The 6,729-nt window shown below is 40.8% G+C and overlaps 1 long non-coding RNA gene across 1 annotated transcript; it reads left to right on the forward strand.

Moving 5' to 3' along the window:
• The first annotated feature begins 645 nt into the window (after window positions 1–645).
• LOC118416871 lies at window positions 646–5,554 on the forward strand. The gene is made up of 4 exons (XR_004831270.1): window positions 646–740; window positions 3,512–3,679; window positions 5,057–5,113; window positions 5,428–5,554. It is a non-coding gene; the product is annotated as an uncharacterized LOC118416871 (long non-coding RNA).
• Window positions 5,555–6,729: the final 1,175 nt, after the last annotated feature.

The following is a 6,729-nucleotide window of genomic DNA, read 5'->3' on the forward strand; positions in this document are numbered from 1 at the left end:
AATTGCACAAAAAAAACTTTCCGATATTGAAAAGACATAACATTTTACATGGCAACTGAATCTATTGTATATTTACTTGTCACTACTAGGAAAAAGTGTAGGCAATGTCAAAAACTTCTACATTTAATAAAAATGGCCACATGTAATGTGCCATATTTCACAAATGTGCATATCATGGGCCCCAGTGGTGTCACATTTGCATTGCAAGTGGTGGGAGGTTTATTTCGAGATACGGCTTTACTTTTTGTATCCAAGGTCTTGTATTGATGGTGTTTACCATTTCCCAAGTGAGTGTCGAAAAATGTTGACTTTGCAATTTATGGAACGCCCCTCCTCTACATGTAGCCTCGTTGTACGAAAAATCATTTTTGTAGCTACATTTTTGTAGCACGCCTTGAAGTTTTCTGGGAATACCTTTTCTTATGGTTTCAGCCAATATAGTCAAATTTATGACGTCATAATTACGTCATATTACGTTGTAATACCGTAAAACTTCTTAGAATCTTTAGATTTAGCATCCTCCCCCGTTTTGACGAAAAAAGCCCGGTCCGAAGACGGTTAAGGTGCGAATTATTTGTTCGCGCATGCTCTCAGGGACAAAATCCTATTGTGCCATCTCATTGTAAACAAAATTATAATATTTCACGTGCCGAACCCACATTTAAGTACAGGATCAGGAGAACAGCAAAGTTACCCCAGAATTTTCTTGGGTGTTGAGAGGAGAACAGCGCCAGTCCAAGGTAGGTTAGCATTGGTGTCAAAGACAAGAAATGTACAGTGAGTACTGTCTACCGTAGATTTTACCTGGCATTCCTGCAATCTTATCAATAGCGATCATGTACGTTATTTTTTTTCATGCTGACTGCTTTTTTTGTCTTTTGCAGTTCAATTTAGTATTCTTTAGTAGCGCGAGTTTTTGAGGGAGGGGGGAACTCATCATTTCCATGCTCGTTGATATTTTGGCATCAATTTTACAATCAAACTTGATATCAAATTTTTTTACTGGTGACTGACACAGCATTCGTAACATATAGTTTAAAATATAAGTAGGAAAAAGTCGAGACTTCTGCGATATGGGAACATAATGGATGGCGGATTAAGATAGCGTGATTTCTTTATATGAGGATCTATGTTTTCCTTCTCCCTAAAAGTTGACACCAGTCTTTGAAAATCTGTCCACGATGAATCCAGTACACTATACAGTGGACGTAGGTTGACAAACACGATTTCGTAATGCTGTCTTTTATATAGTCTTCTATTGTGCCGCGGCCCGCGTGTGGGTAGCTAGTTACCTGCTTGAAAAAAGCAGGTCTTGATTCTGGTAGGGATTTTTTGTGATTCCGGACCAATATCTTTAGAATCTTTGGATGGATTGCGATCACGTTTGCTATGGGGATAGATATTGTGAGCCATTGTGCTATATAGCGCGCATTAGAATTTTGCTGCAGTTTGTGGTTCGTTTTTAAAAAAGATTATTTACACCCATTTTGGTCAGGAGTAGAGTGGTCCTAGTCAGTTTGTTTAGATGGCCAATTGGCTGGAGGCTGCCCACCCACACCAGCTGGGTGCAGTTAGTGTTTAGTTTCAGTGTCCTTCAGTCATTATGGTTTCTTCTACACCTTCTAGCATCCCCTTCAAAAGTGTTACATTTATCAGGTTGTATGCAATGTACATCTACAAAAGTGAATGTTACCTTGTTACCTCTATGAAAAATGGAGGTACTGTTTTTTTATGTTTTTGGGGTATATATCAGTTTTTGCAGTTTGGTGGTTGATTAAAAAATATATTAGAGTAACTGTGACCTCTGTATGGAATGAACCATTATATACACATAAGGGATATGTGCCAGGTGCAGGTGTAACAATAGGAAATAAAAATGAAATGGCTAGGTCACTAAAAAGGTGTAGTTTTGGATCTCACTGTTTATCATAAGTAGATATATTTTAAAGCTGGGTTCACACGTGCGTAACGGGGGCCGCCCTAAGATGCCAGTTTTTTTACGCGCTCGAACTCACGGCGCTCCATCACTATTTGCCAAAGAGTAGTCAAGTTTTGATCAATGAATTTTTAACACATTCATCTAGAGACCATACTTGAATAAGGAAGGCATCCATACTGTTCATGAACTCTTCACCCTCCGCGTTACAACTGGCAAACAACGAGGACGTTATCGTGAATATAAATTCCGATTTTGAGCCGCGTTAAACAGTGTGCCCTAACTTGCCCCGCTTTCGGAATTTGCTCTCTTCGAAAGTTCAAGCTGGTGACCAATTTAGACAAACATGAATAAAAATTCTAATTCTATTAAATATTAGCTTTCTTTTGACAGTTGAATTGTGATTGTGTGTGCTTCTTGTCTCCCGCGAGGAGGGCTAAATCTTTCACAATCCAGGTCGTATTTTCATGGGAAATGGGCGAAATGCACTGAATGCGGCGGCCCGACTAACAAAATCATTACGAAAAACGACAGCGCCAAAATCACAAAAAAACTCTGTGCACGTAGTGGGAAACATATTCGACATCACTCTGTGAAGTTTGATTTTTTTATAGACGGTACGAATCATTTGTTAGAGTAACAAATCTTTTGGGCGTTCGCTCGTCTGCCACCTGCGGGGCCACGCTCCCTGGGGATAACAACGGCGGTGATGCTTATGTTTTTTTTTCTATGGCCGGTATTCTACTCAACAAACATTTGCAAACCAATATTTGTAGTGTTTTGTGAAGCTTTATTTCTTATGTGTATGACAGTTGTGTGGCTGTTTTTTACTGGTTGTTTATTTATGGACACGAGCCACCAATACCTAGTAACAGGTGACCACAGTGGTTCGGCGCTACCAACATTATTGTGAAAATTCTGTCTTCAAAAAAAAAGGGAAGTCAACATGTGTAAAAAAAACATTTTAATAGAAAAAAAGCTGTTTGTTTGGACTTGGTTTATTTACCTTTGTAATCATCATAGTCAGTGGCAACAAACACGGCGTACTTATGCATAATAAGATCAGCAAAAAATCCGGGCATCTTAGGGCAGGGGGCATCTTAGGTCGGCCCCCATTATATATTCAAGTCCGTCTGGAATTCTAGGTCATACCAGGCTCCCAAGATCGCTGCAAAAAATAGAAGAAATTGTGGAAAGATAGACACCTAACATGCCAGAGGAGCCAGCTGACCGAGGAGTATGATTTGCGACCAGCTATCTCCTCTGGCATGTTACTGGCTATATTTGTCCAATTTCTATTATTTTTTTGAGCGTCCTGTGAAGCCTGGCACAGGCTAATGCGGACCTCATATACGCACATGTGTGAACCCAGCTTAATACCCGTGATATGTGTCTGTGTCTGTCTGTCTCTGTGTGTGTATGTGTGTGTGTGTGTGTGTGTGTGTGTGTGTGTGTGTGTGTGTGTGTGTGTGTGTGTGTGTGTGTGTGTGTGTGTGTGTGTGTGTGTGTGCCGCATGCTACCTCGTTCTCTACCTTCTAGATGAAACAACAAACGTCCTGATTAAATCCGTACAGGTAAAACCATGAGGAAGTCTCTCGCAATTCTGTTGATCGTGGCCCTGACTGTGGCCATGATGTCCGACGGTGCTGAGAGTTGGGGCTCGGGCCGTCGTCGTCGTCGTCGCAAGTCGCTTCACGAGTATGCCGGCGCAGCTGACCGCCAAGAGCGAGCTGTGCCAGCAGGTATGTTACCTATGCCAGACTGGAGCGTCTTGTGATGCATAAACCTATGATCACAGGAGGCGTTATCATTTGATAAGAACTACCAAATCCAATTTTCCTTAAAAATGACATTTGCATTTTGATAACCAGTCATTGACTTGATTTTTAAGTCCTTTCCGGACCACCAATCATCTGTTTTTATTATGCAAAAAATGAAGTGGTTTTATCCGTTTGACAAGCTGAAACGGATAAATTTGTCATCATGAACGATCCGTTTCGTTTACGAAACGGTTTTTTCCGAACGTTCTCGCGAGGTGGATCTGAAACGGTTTCTAGATATCAGGAATTGCAAATTTTCACCATGAACGCAAAACGGCGCGGATCCGGCTTTCATCCGGGCACGTGCATTCATAGTTGGTGGTGTCATGGGTAGAAGTAGAATTTTTCACCTGTCAGTCGGATATTTCGGCCGCGTTTTTAAGCGTACAATTCGTTCTTCATCCTGGGCCGCCTCCTGGTCGACTGGAGAACCGGCAGTCCTAATATCCAAGGGGAAGGGTTGTGTCAGGATATCCAGAGAAAACGGAATACAGTAGCATATAGCGGGAGCAGAATGTTTTCAGAGGCATTGCCAAGGCCATGAAGGAACGCGGCTTCAGTGCCGATCGAAGACCAATAATCTGTACAAGATTGTGCAATATCACAACAACATTAAGAGGTCACATTACGATGCATTACCATGCCTTTTTCAAAGAACTGAAACGGTGGGTGCAAGTTTGCGTCGAAATCGCAAAATGCAAACCGTTTGCTGTCAGATTTTTAGGCCAAACGGATAAAACCGTTTGGATTTGTGCATAATGAACGGCGTCATAGTCATTGGTAGGACCGCAAGCAGTAATATTCACGCCCAAATTTTCCACATGACTCTGAAATGCGAGTCATTATCTAATTCCCTTCATTTGGTTTTTCTTTTCTTATGCGCCTTTCCCTTGTTCCTATTAGTTTTTCTCTTTTTAGTAAAAAGCAACAACAACTTTATTGCGCTATCTATTCAATTCACAAAGAGTCACCTAATAATGAAAGTCACCTAATAATGTAGTCACCTAATAATGAAAGGCAATACGGCCTCAGAGTCTTCGATATTTTTAAATGGTGTATAGAAATGATTGAGCTGCCGAACGAACAATTTCTGTTAGATGCATGTTTGGCCAATTTTGCATCAGAATGTTGTCCTTTACATCTTCCGACACAAGATTGGGAAACTACAACTTGCAGAGAGTGGGTGTCATTCTTACATACGCGAACACGACCTTCGATCTATGAAACGCGTAGGTTCCGTCGAAGTGCTACACATTTTCATCGTTATGATAAAACTACTATTGCGATATGTTTGTGCAGGTGATGAACAAATCAAGGATGATCAGATCCACCAGCTCTTGGACGGAGCGCCCTAAGGTACTGGTCTCGAATTTGCACGGCTATTGCTCTTTCATAGTGTTCTCAAAGTAAGGAATTTATTGATGATTGAAGTTTCAGATCATTTTGTACGCATTTAATGCTTCGTCCCTAACCCCAAACCAACCGTTGGAGGACAGCATGCGTATATCAATATGTGCCGTATCAACATTATAGGAGAACAGTTCCTGAAATGAGTTTGCTTGTATACATTTTACTAAGATTGGTCAATTGTCTATGAAGTTTTATGTGTGATCAAATGGACCGCTCAAATTTTGCATTGTATGAATTATGATATTTTCTCCATATTTTAGGATGCTGTTCATCCACAGCTACAAGCACTGGACCAGCTGTCACCGTGACACGTCGTGAACATCGTTCATTGTCCAGTAATTTTTAACTGTCTAAATTGTTGATATTAAATCTCAGCATGAATGAAAACGTTTGGAATCATATGTGACTCGCACCATAGAAGTGATGTTGAAGTGGCTCTTTACAATTATATCGTAAAATTCACTGGCCCATTATCAAAGCTTTAAGCAATGTTGAAACTCCATATTACGTTTTAGACAACAAAATATGTCAGGTAATACTTGCATAGGCATGCCACAGTCATTCAACTACTACCAACACCAATCACTACTATTCACTACACAAACCACTATCAAACTTGCAACATACAGGCATTGGACCTAAAAATATTACACAACTCACATAATCCCACAAACAGAATAAATGCAACATCAAGAAAATTTCTTATACAACTATCAAATCAGTACAACCAACACACGCACGCACACACACACAGGAACTGTCAATCAAAATGTACCCTGCTGGTGTTACATGTGGAGAGTTGGCCCGTGGGCAGAGGTACACCGATCACTTGTCAACCCAATCTTTCATCCTCAAAAGGGACATATTTTTATATCACATTGTCACACCGGTTGGACACATCTTGGCTGGCTTATGATTTTTTATGCCACTGATAAATCTGCTTGGAGATTAGACTGGATAATCTTCACTAGGCTGGTACAGATAAAGATTAGCTCCTTTACCCAAATTGACACACTCTAAACTGGGTGAGGCAATAGAGGCCAAGGTGAAAGTTGGAACGTTAGATTTCGAATTGCTTAATTTGCAACATACTCAGAATCATTCCTATTCTATAGACATTCTATTTCTCTTTCTCACTTCTTCTACCACAAAGCTCCCTTAATGTATTTTCCAACCTCTCTTTTTCTATTAACTAACCACTGGGGATACATGACTAAGCCGTCAACACCTGCTCTCACCTTAATTCACCCCGTTGCATCATGTCAACTATAACAACGGACTTCAGCCAACTTGAACTTCTGGTGACGTTTCTCAAATGGACTTCGTCTTCCCCTCATGGTTTGTTTGTACTTCAGCCGATACACAGAGATTACGCAAGCGTCTAGTTTGCCAAATCAGCTTGAGAAGAAACGGCAGATCTAAAGAATGGGCTTTAAATGTTGACTTTGTCCAAGATGATATGTACACACCTGTCAATGACGTATCATATTGTTCAACGGTGTTGGAAAAATGCCAAACTGGTCGAATTCACGATTGCTAACTTGGGGGGGGGGGGGGGGGGG

The sequence above is a fragment of the Branchiostoma floridae genome, chromosome 5 (genome assembly GCF_000003815.2).
Source record: "Branchiostoma floridae strain S238N-H82 chromosome 5, Bfl_VNyyK, whole genome shotgun sequence".
Classification (NCBI taxonomy): Eukaryota; Metazoa; Chordata; class Leptocardii; order Amphioxiformes; family Branchiostomatidae; genus Branchiostoma; species Branchiostoma floridae.